The sequence below is a fragment of the Zingiber officinale genome, chromosome 8A, assembly GCF_018446385.1.
Source record: "Zingiber officinale cultivar Zhangliang chromosome 8A, Zo_v1.1, whole genome shotgun sequence".
Lineage (NCBI taxonomy): Eukaryota > Viridiplantae > Streptophyta > Magnoliopsida > Zingiberales > Zingiberaceae > Zingiber > Zingiber officinale.
This window is the reverse complement of record NC_056000.1, coordinates 38685211-38700770: the sequence shown is the minus strand read 5'-3', so window position 1 is coordinate 38700770 and position 15560 is coordinate 38685211.

The following is a 15560-nucleotide window of genomic DNA, read 5'->3' as shown; positions in this document are numbered from 1 at the left end:
GAGATTCACATCCCATGAGAGTTTAGGGATGAATCAAAAGGAGAACCCGACCCTCTAACTCATAGAAAAATGAAACGAGGAGAGTTGGATACGAAAGTGCAACTCGATTTGTCGCGAGGAGCCCTAGGCTGACAGAGCTTAATAGATCAAATATATTTCGTTGTAGACAATGATTAGGGTTGATACACCATTGTAGAAGTAAAAGTTTACATCGGATATCATAGGATGGTCTACTTACATAAATACACATTGAGGATATGAAACTAAACATAGATTAAGTGTTTACGATCAATTGGGTGAACCTGGAGTCCTAAAATCACTTCACCCTTCACTCACTCCTTTGACTCGACTTTCTTCTCTGCCCCTCCCTCAATTCTCTTGTGCTTAGCTCTCTTGCTCTCTCTCTCTCAACTCCCCTTCTCTCTTTCTCACTTGTTCTTGTGACCACACACCTGTGATTATTTAGATAATTTATTTTGTCAATCCGATTAGTAGTTGATTTACAGCCCTCATGGAACGATATCTTTTATTAATTGACGACATCTCCTTGCACTTATGGATTTTATTTGGGGTGTCAAAAATGAACCCGACCTGACGACCCAACCCGAGTTGACCCGAAAAAAATCAGGTTCGGGTTGGGCATTTTCGGGTTCGGGTCGGGTTCGGGTTGGAGGGTTGGAGAGTTAAATATTTTTGGGTTGGTCGGGGCGGGTTCGGGTTGACCCGGGTTGCCCCGGGTTGACTTAAATATAGGATTTTGTGGGGTTTTTTGAGGTTAAATCAAATTTTATTTTAAAAATTTAGATATTTTTATGTATATTAATATTATGTTTGTATGATAATGATGGAGTATTGAGATAAAAGTGAAGAATTATAGGGAAAATAGCCCAAAAAAGTCATTTTGAATCGGATTTTCGGGTTATATGGGTCGGGTTCGGGTTGATCGGGTTGGTCGGGTTCGGGTTTAGGTGTTTTGGGTTGAACTCGGGTTCGGGTCGGGTTCGGGTTGGGTTAAAAAAAAAACTCAACCCGATCCGACCCACCCGAATTAACACCCCTAGATTTTATCACATCAAATAGTAGGAAAAGTTGTGTAGACGCTCAAAGCAAATAGTGGATCTGTAAATTCGAGGATTAAAACATCCAAGCGGCATCTTCACGTGAAGTCCGACCGACTTCCTTAAACAAACGTTGATCGACATTAATCAAAATGGGCATCCAATTAGAAAATCAAATCCGATCGATAAAAGGCAAAATCAGTGCCTGAGTGGAAAACTCAAAGGACCAAAATTTCAAGTCAATCAGTAGCGCCAAAACAGCTCTAGTTGTAGGAATGCCTCGACCGTCTCTCATATCCTCGCTCAGTGGTTTGAGATTATCAGCTCAAGTTATCTGAAGATAAGTATGAACTTAAAATTTTGAATTCAAATTCTAAAATATCTCTTTATTAAACAGGAAATCTGGATCTCTCCAAGGCATTCGGGTCATCATTGTGCCTCCCCAGTTCTCCAGGGCATTCGGGTCATACACCGTGCCTTCCCAGTTCTCCAAGGCATTCTGTTCATACACCGTGCCTCCACAGTTCTCCAAGGCATTCAAGTCATACACTGTACTTCCGTAGCTCTCCAAGACATTCAGGTCATACACCATGCCCCCCTTGTTCTCCAAGGCAATCGAGTCATACATTGTACCTTTGCAGTTCTCCAAGGCATTCGAGTCATACTATACCTCCGCAACTCTCCAAGGCATTCGGGTTATATATCGTGCCTCCGTAGCTCTCTAAGGTATTTGAGTTATATACCATGCCACCGTATTTCTCCAAGACATTCGGGTCATACGTCGTGCCTCCGCAGTTCTCCAAGACATTCGAGTCATATACTATGCCTCCTCAGCTCTCTAAGATATTCAAGTCATACATCGTTCTCCTCAGTTCTCTAAGACATTCGAGTCATACATCGTGCCTCCTTAGCTCTCCAAGGCATTTGGGTTATACACCATGCCTACTCAAAACTCCAAGCCATTCGGGTCATACATTATGCCTACAACATCAAGTCCAAGACCCTCGCACCGATCGACCAAGTTATAAGCAAGTCTGCCCTCACGCCTATGTTCCAAACTCTCGTGCTGCTAGGTCGAGTTATAAGAGAGCCTGCCCGCGCGCCTATTCTAGACTCTCCTGCCTCTCGGCCAAGTTATAAGCGAGTATGTCCTCACACCTGTCCCAGACTCTCGTCCCACTTGGCCAAGTTAAAAGTGAGATTGCCCTCATGCCTGTTCTAGTCTCTTGTGTCGCTCGATCGAGTTATAAGTGAGTCTGCCCTCATGCTTATCCCAGATTCTCATGCTGCTTGACCAAGTTATAAGCAAGTCTGCCCTTATGCCTGTTCTAGACTCTCATGCCACTCGACTGAATTAGAAGTGGGTTTGACCTCGCGCTTATGCCAGACTCTCGTGCCACTCGGCTGAGTTATAAGCGAGTCTGCCCTCGCGCACCTATCCTAGACTCTTGTGTCGCTCGGTCGAGTTATAAGCGAGTCTTCCCTTATGCCTGTTCCAGACTCTCATGCCGCTCGGTTGATTTATAAGTAAGCTTGTCCTCGCGCTTGCCCCAGACTCTCATGCCGCTCGGTCGAGTTATAAGCAAGTTTGCCCTCACACCTATTCTAGACTCTCATGCCACTCGATCGAGTTATAAACGAGTCTGCCCTCGCGCCTATCCAGACTCTCATGCTGCTTGACCGAGTTATAAACAAGTCTGCCCTTGTGCCTATCCTAGACTCTCGTGCCGCTCAACCGAGTTATAAGCGAGTCTGCCCTCGCGGCTGTCCCAAACACTTGTGCCGCTCGACCGAGTTATAAGCGAGTTGTTCTCACGCCTGTCCCAGACTCTCATATCGCTCGATCGAGTTATAAGCAAACCTGCCCTTGCCTGTTCTAGACTCTCGAGCTGCCCGGTCGAGTTATAAGCGAACCTGCTCTCGTGCCTGTTCTAGACTCTCAAACCGTCTGACCGAGTGATAAGTGAGTCTGCCCTCGCGCATGTTCCAGACTCTCGAGCTGCTCGGTCGCGTTATAAGCGAGCCTGCTCTCGTGCCTATTATAGACTCTCAAGTTGTCCGACTGAGTTATAAGCGAATCTGCCCTTGTGCATATTCCAGACTCTCGTGCCGATTGATTGAGCTATAAATGAGCATACCCTCGTGCCCTAGTCCCAGACTCTTGTGCCGACCAACTAAGTTATAAGCGAGCATGCTCTCGCGCCCAAGTTCTAGACTCTCGTGCCACTTGACCTAGTTATAAGCGAGTATGCTCTTGCGCCTGTCCTAGACTATCGTGTCACTCGACCGAGTTATAAGTGAGTATGCTCTCGCGCATGTCCCAAACTCTCGTGCCACTCGGGCGAGTTATAAGAGAGTCTGCCCTTACACCTGTCCCAGACTTTCATGCCGCTCGGCCTAGTTATAAGTGAGTTTGCCCTTGCACCTATCTCATACTTTCATGTCGCTCGATCGAGTTATAAGCAAGCATACCCTTGCGCCTGTCCCAGACTATCATGTCGCCCAATCGAGTTATAAGTGAGTCTGCCCTCGCACCTATCTAGACTCTCGTACCGCTCGGCTGAGTTATAAGCGAGCCTGCTTTCGCGCTTGTCCCAAACTCTCATGTCTCTCGGTTGAGTTATAAGTGAACCTATCTTTATGCGATTACACTTGTCCCAGACTCTCGTGCCACTCGACCGAGTTATAAGTGAGTTTTCCCTCGCGTCTGTCCAGACTCTCTACCGCTCGATCGAGTTATAAGTGAGTCTGCTATCGTGCCTGCCCTAGACTCTCGTGCCGCTTGATCGATTTATAAGTGAATCTTTCTTCATGCATGTCCCAGACTCTCGTATCGCTTGGCCGAGTTATAAGCGAGCTTACCCTCGCGTCTGTCCTAGACTCTTTTGTCGCTCGGCAGAGTTATAAGTGAGTCTTCCCTCATACCTATTCTAGACTCTCGAGCTGTTCAGTGGAGTTATAAGTGAGTCTGCCCTCGCGCTTATTCCAGACTCTCGAGTCATCCGGTTGAGTTATAAGCGAGTCCGCCCTCATGCCTATTTTAGATATAGGATCGAAAAGAATTTAAATATCTCCACAATGGTATGATATTATCCATTTTGGGCATAAGCTCTCATGGTTTTGCTCTTGGGCTTTACCCAAAAGGCCTTATACCAATGAAGATATATTTTCTCTTATAAACCTATGATCATTCCCATGTATTTTCAATGTGGGACTATGTTGCAATCTTACAACCCTAACAATCTCCCCTCAAACAAAGGATCACAGGCTTCCCACATCCGATCCTCGACCCACCAGGTCTCCTTGCCCCTCGATCCACCTGACCTACTAAGACTTCCTTGCCTAGCCGCAACTAGGACTTCCTGCCTGGTGTCTGGTCCTCTTGATCCGAACATAGGAGCCCCCACTTTCTTTGTTCAAGGTCAATATTATACCCACATGAGTCAATCAGACCATAGCTCTTGTGCATAGTCGGCGGTTAAACCTTCTAGTAGTCTGAGCTCTGATACCAATTGTAGGATCGAAAAGAATTTAGATATCTCCACAATGGTATGATATTGTCTACTTTGGGCCTAAGCCCTCGTGGTTTTGCTCTTGAGCTCTACCCAGAAGGTCTCATGCAGATATATTTTCTCTTATAAACCTATGATCCTTCTCATGTGTTTTCAATGTGGGACTATATTTGCAACCTTGCAACCCCAACACTAGACTCTTGGTCGACCGACCCAGTTATATGCGAGCATATTCGCACCCCAATCTTAGACTCTCCAGCAACCCGACCGAGTTATAAGTAGTATGCTCTCGCGTATGTTCTAGACTCTCGCGTCAACCGATTGAGTTATAAGCGAGCATACCTCGTGCCCTAGTCCCAGACTCTCCTACCGACAGGTCGAGTTATAAGCGAGCATGTTCTTACACCCAAGTTCCATAGTCTTGTGTTGCTCGATCGAGTTATAAGTGAGCATGTCCTTGCAATTATCCCAGACTCTTGTGTCGTTCGGCTGAGTTATAAGCGCACTTGCCCTCGCGCCTGTCCCAAACTCTCATGTCGCTTGGCTGGGCTATCAGTTAGCCTGCCCTCACATTTGTCCCAAACTTTCGTGTCGCTCGATCAAGTTATAAGTGAGTCTACCTTTGCGCTTGTTTCAAACTCTCGTGTTGCTCAGACGAGTTATAAGTGGGCTTGCTCTCGCGTATGTTCTCAACTCTTACCACAACCGTGAAAGGGAAACACTCCCAACATAAAACTCGAACGGCAAAACTAGGAATGAGTGTCCAAGCCAATGACACTAAAGAACACAATGTCTAGTCAGTCGAGCTGCAGCCTCCTTCGACTAGACTTGAAGAGGAGGATAGTAATATGATGAGTAAGGTGGGACCATCGAAGTTGGGTTCAAAGTCAAGAAAGTCGGTTAGCGCGTTAGTCCAAGTCAAGGAGGGGTGGACACTCAGGGCTAGTACTATCACACGATTCAACCAAATAGTAAGTTGAGTGGGATATTTTGTCTGATCAGATACCAAGTCCCCTCCCTAGCCTAATGAAATCCTGGGTCATTTTAGTTCAATTCAGAACCAAGGTCGATCGGACTACATGCCCAGTCAGGCCCAGAGCCGGTCAGACCTCCAGACTTGGTTCTCCTCGATGCAGCTCCCAGCTTACATCCTTCCGGCTCTAAAGTCGGTCGGACCTCCAGACTCAGTTCTCCTGGGCGCAACTGCCATCCTATATCCGTTCGACCCAAGCGCCAGTCAGACCTTAGGGGCTCAGCTCCCTATTTTTTTGGAGCGCGGCTCCCAGTATGTTCCCGATTGACCCAAGCGCCTAACGGACTCCTTTTAGGAGACAATATTGTCAGAGAATCATAACAATCTGTCAGAAAGTAACAGATACTCATCAGGGAATATTCTGCTCCTCTGACATTACAGTCTCCACTACCCAATATACTTTGACACCAAACATTCTCTACAACCCCATTAATTGCGGAGGTTATGAGAGGTGGTATAAAAGGGGTCCTCTTTGTTAGTCAGGTATGCTCTGATATGCAAGGTCTCGCTACTACAGTTCATCAGTTGTTACTACTGTTCATCTTCTCTATGCCACTTGGCTACTATTATGATTTGAGCGTCAGAGTGCCTGCGCCAATGACCTCTTCCCTTGTTCTTGCTCTAATATTCCCATCGGCTCTGTCTGTGGTGCGTGTAGGTCCGTAGCTCCTAGATATATGATCGCGTAGTGCCATCTTCTTCCAATTCAGAGTCCTCTCCCATTGAATATACAAGCCACGTTGACGCCACTCCTAACCAACGCGTTGTTTCCCCACTTTTAGACATAATCAATTTTCAACTTGGTTTAGGATACCTTTGACTTAACGAGAATCCTTGGAGGTAAAAAAAAACAAAACTACTTACAGGACATAATACATTAGTGAAAGCCAAAGCCGAGCATTGGCTATAAAGAGTCAAGCTTAAGTGGATTATCTAGGATAGGGGTGCAAATGAGTCAAACCGCTCTCGAGCAGCTCGATCAAAGCTTGACTCGATTTCGGAGTTGACCGAGCTCGAGTTGAACTCAAGCCGGCTTGTTTAATATTCGATCCGAACTCGAGCCCATTTAATACTGACTCGATGGCTCGTCAAGCCTGTTCCAGCCAAGCTAATTCAGTATTTTAATATTTAAAATAGTTTATACTTTAAAATTAAATAATAAGATAAGGAGGTGTTTGTGGTTAACCTATTTCATTAGGTAAGTAGAGGTTGAAGGTTTGAATCTCAGCCTATGCAGTTTGTTTTTTCGTTTAAATTCACTGTTTTGAGCCGAGCTCGAGCCCATAATTAAATGGTCGAGCCGAGCTCGAGCCAAACTAAACTCGAGCTCGTCCACATCAACTTTTCTATCTAAAATATATAATTTAGGGTAAAAAAGTTATTTTATTAAATTTGGATATCTACTTTTTAATATACCATATATTAGATTCCCTATTTCTTCTCTCTCTTCTATAATGTTTAGGGAATGAAATTCATTTCCTAAATTTAGAGAAGTACTGTTCATAAATGCATAATTTAGGAAATTGATAATGTAGCTGATGCAAAGGTTTTTTAGCTACTCTATCCCAAATTTAAGATAAAATCCGCTCTGACCCTCTATTTCGGATGAACTATTTGTGAGAAAGTAGAGAAAGTAAATTATGTATGGCTACTAGTCCTTGGAATAGTGATTGACGTATGATGGAGGTATTTATCTTGACTATGTCAAGATTCAAACTTTAGATCTCAAGTTGACAGTACCTCATGTGTTAGCTGCTAGACCGTTTCCGAGTGGACTGTTACAATTTATTAACAAGAAAATATACCAAGATGATATGCCCCACTTGCAGAGAGAGATGCAAGATGGAGAGGGGAGGGGCAATGCTGGGAAGGGAGAGGGCTGTTGGAAGGAGCAGATGAGGAAGGAGAGAACCGGCAGAGGAGGGATTGATGTTTATAGGGGTGAGAAAAATCTCGATTAAACCGAACGAACCGAACAAATCGACCGATATTTTAATTTCGGTTCGGTTAATTCAGAATTTCGGTTAATTCGGTTTTATAAATCGGTTATTTCGGGTTAATCGGTTCGAGTTCGGTTTTCATCTTTGTTATTCAGTTAAACCGAAAAAATCGAACTTGAACCGGGCTTAAATCACAAGTAAACCGATAAACCCTAAAATCCCTAATCCTATTCTCGTCTCCCATCTCCGCACGAGTTGCACGACTCCCTCCTTCACCGCTCACGTAGTCGGCAGTCACGCAACTCACGCTCTCGTTGTCGACTGCTCTCGCCGCCCATCACCTCTGGTCTGCCTTGCTCAGTCCTCCTTCCTCTTGTTGCCGAGCGAGTCCACATCTCCGCCAGTTCTCCAACCATCCCTCCTTCCTTCTCCGAGCATCTCCTCGGCCCTTCTTGCTCACTGCTCAGCCCTTCCTCCTTTCGCCGCTCTCTCCGCCGGTCCTTCCTGCTCACTGCTCAGCAGCCCTCCATCCTCCCATCGCTCTCTCTGTGTTCCTCCCTGCTCACTGCTCAGCCCTCCCCTTTCCTGACACTCTCAAGTCTCACCGTCGGCTCATTCCTCCAAACTCCAGAGCTCTCTCATCCTCACACCACAGTAGCCAACAACTGCCCTACGGGCTACGGTGTGGGTAAGTAATACGGTAATACCTACTTTTAACTTACTCAATATTTTGAAATTAGTAATCATTGATTTTGTATGGCATATGAATTCTTTGTTGAACTCAAGTATTTAACAGTAGCTAGATTAACATCATGCTTAGTCATAAGTTGAATTCATATTTATCTTTCAATTTTAGTTATTTCTATTTTAAACAGTGTTATCACACCATATAATATTTTATAAACAGTGTTTGTGAATCATTGAACTGTGATCACTGATCAGTATTTGTCTGATATCAAGCAAGGAGATTTATCAAATATGGATGTTACTAATAGTTGTTCAACACCACAATCTGAAAGTGGTCCTACTGTGGGAACAAAAACTACTATAAATTCCAAAAGAAAGGCAACCAAAAGAAAAACAATGAAACCAAGAAGTGAAGTATGGGATCATTTCATAAAGTTTACTAATGATGCATCAGAGATAAAAGCCAAATGCAAATATTGTGATAAAGAATTTTTTTTGTGATCCATACAGGAATGGAACAACAAGTTTGAGATCTCATATTACCTCATGTAAAAAACACCCTGATGTTGTTGAAACAATTCAAGCACAATTAAGTTTACAAAGTTCAAGAGAGGGTGAGGTGTCTCTAACTTCTTGGAAATTTGATCAAGATGCATCTAGAAAAGCATTAGTTGGAATGATCATGATCGATGAACTTCCTTTCAAATTTGTAGAAAGAGAAGGATTTAAAACATTTATGGCTATGGTATGTCCAAAATTTCCAATTCCTTCAAGATGAACGATTGCACATGATTGTGTTGAATTATATACAGTAGAAAGGGAAAAATTGAAAAAATTGTTGCATGATTTAACACAAAGAGTTTGTTTGACCACTGATACATGGACATCGATTCAAAAAATCAACTATATGTGTCTAACAGCTCATTTTATTGATACAAATTGGAATTTACAGAAAAGAATTCTCAATTTTTGTCCAATTACAAGTCATAAAGGAGAGGCTATTAGTTTAGCCATTGAAAATTGCTTGAGAGGTTGGGGAATTGATAGAATTTTCACAATTACAGTTGATAATGCAAGTTCAAATGATGTTGCTATCAATAGTTTCAGAAAAAAGATGACTAATTGGGATTCTACTATTTTGAAGGGAGAATATGTTCATATGAGATGTGTAGCTCATATAATCAATTTGATTGTTGCTGATGGTTTAAAAGATATAAATCAATCTGTGATGAAGGTTAGGAATGCAATTAAATATGTTAAGCAATCCCCCTCTAGATTAAGCAAGTTCAAAGAATATGTTGAGATTGAAAAAATTGAAATCAAGAACTCATTATGTTTAGATGTACCAACTAGATGGAACTCAACTTTCTTGATGTTGAATACAACTCAAAAATTTGAAAGAGCTTTTGATAGGTTTGATGAACAAGATCCATGTTTTAAATTAGATCTTCAATATGTAGAATGGCATACCATTTTGAATGAGAATGGAGAGATGATATTTGATTCAGATGGTAAACCTAAAAGAGAACTAAAGACTTTTGATGGGAAGCCAACAAGTATAGATTGAGCTAATGTTAGACATTTTGCATCTCTACTGCAAGTTTTTTATGAGCTAACATTAAAAGTTTCAGGATCTTTGTATGTCACATCCAATACTTTTGCACATGAGATTAGTTATATTTTTACCATCTTGAATGAGTGGCAAGAAAGTGATGACCTTGATGTGTATTCAATGGGAATTAAAATGAAAAATAAATTTGACAAGTATTGGGGAGATCTTGAGAAAATGAATAAGTTGCTTTATATTGCGGTGGTGCTTGATCCAAGGCATAAATTGGGTTTCATAAAATTTATGTTGATTGAATTATATGAAGATGAGAAGGGTGAAAGAGTAGGAAAGATAATAAAGGATACTTTATTTGCTTTGTACAAGAATTATAAGGAAAAAATGGAGCCTCAATGTAATACTTCAAGAGTTTCATCTATTTCAGAATCAGTTGACAAGGACAATACTTCAAACAATATGAGTGATTTGAAAAGACAAACAATTATAGCCAAGTATAAGAAACAAAAGTCACAAGTTTTTGGTGATGACAATATGTCAGAATTAGACAAGTATCTGAATGAAATAGTTGAAGAGTATTGTGATAATTTTGACATTTTGGGATGGTGGAAGCAAAATTGTCACAGATTTCCTATACTTGCTCAAATTGCTAGTCATTCTAATATCAACAGTTGCTTCAGAATCTGCTTTTAGTACTAGTGGTCGGGTACTTGATTGTTTTAGGAGTTCATTGACTCCGAAGGTGGTAGAAAGTCTTATTTGCACTCAAGATTGGCTTCGGTTAAATTTGAAACCACTCAACATCGAAGAAATTTTAGAGGATGTGGAAAAACTTGAAAGTGGTAAGTTTTTCTTTTTAAGAAAAAGATAATTAGATTTTTATTTATAATTATAAACTTATAAAGAATATTGTGATAACTTGCATTTTTTTATCAGAATTCTCAAAAATTATAGTGAACTCATCTTCTTCGACAACACCGGTGATAAACAATGGTATGTTTAAATATTATATTTTTATTTAAATTGACCTTGAAGCTATCTAATGATGTAAGTGATCATTTTCAATTGTTGTTATCTTGTTCAATAAACATGTTGTAGTACATGTAGATTTTATGCAATTTGATTTATATAATGTAGGTTGATTTGGAAAGGACTGCAGGCACATGACTATGTTGCATGTTGGGGCTGACCTTGTTGCTTTATGTATTGAAACTGCTCTCTGAATGATGAATTTTTATCTTGATGTAATCAAAACATTGTATGAAGTTTTTTGTATATCTCAAACAAGTAGATGATCTATTAGCCTAGAACCTTTTGTGCTCATTGTAATTTTGCCTAGATTGTCTTGTGCAATCAAAAACACCCACTTGTTAATAGTAATTCTAACTCCTACTTAGCCTTTTTCATAGCATTTTTTTATTTGATGACTCAAGCTTTTAAAAGTTTATTGCTAAGGCAGCATGCTACACAAAGTTAGGTGCTTTGCTTGAAGATTTTAAAGATGCCAAGAAGTTAGGTGCTTTGCTTGAAGGTTTTAAAGATGCCGAGAAGTGCACTGTGCTGGATCCATCATTTTCTAAAGGACAAGGAAAGGTGCAATCCAATTCCTTATGAAAGAGTATAGTATTGCAAAGCTCTTACTTTGGCTATGCTATTTTTGTTCTTGATACTAGCAAAGTTCTTACTTTTTTTTATGTTCTGTTTGAGACTAGCAATAATGAAGTTTTGAACGAAAGCATATTGAGTCCAGTCATGCTAATGATGTTTCTAGAAATGGTCTTAATGATGGTAAACTTTTACTTCCTTTGTTTACTATGGATTCATTTTAAGCGTAAGCATGCTATTTATAACAAATGTTTTATTTTTACTACCACAGTTGATACCATTTCTGGAAACAGCAGTGGTGATGATCTGAATATGATGGCGTCAAGTTTCAGACAAAAAGCAGAACAATAATGCTCCAGCTCGGAAGCTTGGATTTGGGTTAATTGGCTCAGGAAAACGTACTATTGTCCCTTCAGTTTTCCATGAAGAGGATAATGAGGATTTGGATGAGAAAAAAATGAGACCTCTTGTGCCAATTGATTATTCAACTGAAGAATTATAGGCTGTCCAAGCAAATGCATCTGGATCACAATCAAATTTGGCGGCGGCTGCTGAATTTGCCAAGCGCATATCTGGTGCCAACCCAAAAGATGTGAAGGCTGATATAGATAGGGGAAGGAGCAGACGTTCTAGTGGGCTAGTGGCTATGCTTTCTTTTATGAATTTTAATATATGATAGTGTTATGGATTCAAATGTTTTTTTAGTATTGAATGCCATAGCTTAGTGTACTAAGTTGTTGAATTTGTTTGAATGCTATTCTGCTAAATGAGATATAGTTCCCTGAAGATTCATAAAAAGGGTTACATTTTTGCTGGCATAAAGTTGCTCTTTTTTCTTGTACTATGCTCTCTGCTATTGATAAATGTATACCTTGTCCTTTGCAGCATCACTTGCATGAGAGGATGAGACCTTGGATCTCAAAGAACATAACTGAGTACCTTGGAGAAGAGGAGGTCACTTTGGTGGACTATATTGTTTCCTGTATTAAAGATCACGTACAAGCATCCACAATACTAGAAATGCTTCAGTCTATATTAGATGATGAGGCAGAAATGTTTGTCCTCAAAACGTGGAGGATGCTGATTTTTGAAATTAAGAAAGTTGAAACAGGCTTATCAATGAAATCAAAGTCCTAGACTCCATTTTTAAAAAAAGAATTTCTCTCGTCTTATCATGCCTTCAAATTTCCTTTTGTGCCAAATGTCAGACTGTATTAGGACAAATATTTTGAGAGACCTTGTTATTTGGTATGAATTAATTGCAGCCAATCAAGCATGAGGATTATGGGTTGATTTAAAATGAGGTTTCCTTTTTTTTTTCTTTCTATTTATTGTTAATTTTTAGCTATATTTGTGGCAAGTGAGATTTAATATGTTTTGATTGTCTTGTACTTCATTATACAATTATGTTATGCTAAAATAAAATCAGCCATACTATCCATCATGTATCAGCGTGTCTTTTAAATAACCAACTCAGCTTTTGTATGCCGTTGATGTGCCTTTTTTTCTGAATAACTATGCCTAGTTAGCCAGGCTAAACTGCCTAAATGCCTAAACCTGTGAGAAATTGACAATTTCTCACAGTTTGTGAGAAATCCGGCCTATTCGGTTAATTCGGTTGAAAACTGAATTAACCGATTTTTAATCGGTTCGGTTTGTTCGGATTTTAACGAGGAATTCGGTCGGTTCGGTTTTTTTTTTTAAAAATTCGGTTTATTCGGATTCGGTTTATTTGGTTCGGTTCGATTCGGTTCGATTTTAACTAAATACTCACCCCTAGTGAGAACAAGGAGACATGGCTGTCAAGGTCACTTTGAATGAGGTAGTTTTTATTATTGTAAGTTTCCTAGGAACGTAATGAATTAGTTGCTTGTTTTTCAGAAAAAAAGAAAAAAAAAAAAAAAAAAAACCTAGAAGCACAACTTTCGGATATGATCTCTTGAAAATATAAAGCCTTTGGCAAACTTGTGAAGATCTAAAGACAATGATGTATGACAGATCATATTTCTTATAATCTTTAGGTTCATGTATTTTGGGCAAGCAATAAAATAGCCGTTGTAAAGAACCTTCAAATTAGGAACAAAGATTAGTAGATGTATTCTATGAGCAATTCGATCTCAAAGATTAACAAAGGCATAGGGAGGCATAAGCATGTAAAGTTTAGATCTCCATCTAGGTTGAATCTTTAAAGACTCTTATATCTTTCATTTGTCTTTGTATTTTATGTGTATAAAATTGTTTCTGTTTTACGACATTTCTCCACCTTTGAAAGAGATTTTCATCATAGGTTGTGGGCTTAAATTAACCAAATGGATTGTTAGGTTGTGGAGTAGGACTAAGTTTCGAACCATGGGAAATGATTATTATTATTATTATTATTATTATTATTGTGTAAATGCTGGCACCCTCCTAATTTGCTACCTTAAATTGCTTTCAAGCGTTTGGCCTTGCAAGAACATGCTATTTGCATGGTAAGATGTTATTCAACCCCGCTGTCGCCCCCTCTCTTCTAACTACGTGGTTACACCATTTATCAATCCTAATAGTCCTATCCAAAATATTTTGTTATTAAAATAGTTTACAGACCATATAGATTTATAAGATTGTTAAAAAAAAGAAAAAGAAAAAAAGATTATGCTTATTTTAGAAGTCTCTTACAGTGTCGCTCGCTTGACTATCAGAATTCATAAATTCTAGTATTTAGTTTGAAGGTTTAGAATTCGAATCCTGAGGAAAGCACGGTCGAGGGTCGTCGATCGACGACATAAGGACTCGCCAAAATGGGTCGCCAGTTGAGCCACCCAAGAGGTCGCCAAATGGGCCGCCAATTGAGCCGCCCAAGGGGCCGAGGGCCGAGGGGCCGGGTCGAGCGACCCAACTGGCGACCCCTTATGTCGTCGACTGACGACCCTTCGGCCATGCCGTTACTCACTAGGTCTTCCCACCCCTGGTCAGTGGATTTTTATCTTCCCCAGGATTCGAACTCTAGACCTCCAGGCTAAGTACTAGAGTTTATGAATCCTGGTAGCCAAGTGACCGTCAAGGGGTCGCCAAATGGGCCGCCCAAGGGGTCGAGGGGTCGGGTCATTACAATTTTTTTATTGTAACGACCCGACCCCTCGGGCCCTTGGGCGGTCCAACTGGTTGCTCATTTGGCGGTCCCTTGGGTGGCTCAACTGGCGGTCCAACTGGCGACCCCTTATGTCGTCGACTGACGACCCTCGGCCGTGCCGTTACTCACTAGGTCTTCCCACCCTTTGCTTAGGGATGGCAATTTTCCCCGCGGGTTTGGGGCCCCGCGGGAAAACCTGAAATGGGGATGGGGATCCCCGATTTTTCGGGGATGGGGCGGGTATGAGAATACTATCCTCATCCCCGAACCCGCCTCGAATATTATTATTATTAATATTAATAAATACTAATATGATTTTTAAAAAAATATTAATAATAGTGTTAATATTAATATTAAATTTTTTGAAAATATTATTAATAATAATATTATTGATATTGATATTAATATTAATATTATTATTAATAATTATTATTAAATAATAATAATAATAATAATAATATAAATTAATTTATAAATGGGGCGGGGATGGGGAATCCCCGAACCCGTGGGTTCGGGTTCGGGGAATCCTCAAACCCGAAAAAATGAAAACGGGGCGGGGATGGGAATGGCAAACCCGGCCCCGCCCCGCCCCGTTGCCATCCCTACCTTTGCCAGTGGATTTTTGCCTTCCCCATGATTTGAACTTTAGACCTCCAGGCTAAGACTACCAGGATTCATAAACTCTAGTGCTTAGCCTGGAGGTCTAGAGTTCGAATCCTAGGGAAGGCAAAAATTTACAGGTCAGGGGTGGGAAGACCTAGTGAGTAACGACATGCTCGAGGGTCATCGGTCGACGACATAAGGGGTCGTCATTTGGGCCATCCAAGGGACCGCCAAGGGGCCGCCAAATGAGCCTCCAGTTGGACCGCCCAAGGGGCCGAGGGCTGGGTCATTACAATTGGTATCAGAGCCCCTCGGCGTGGAGATTCCATAGCTGACGTCGTTTCTCCTCAGCCTAGCGTCGGCCTCTCCTTCTCCTCCTTCCCGAGCCGCACCAGGCGGCGCCACCACCTAAGGTCGAACGGAGCAGTGTCGACCACTATCTCTTC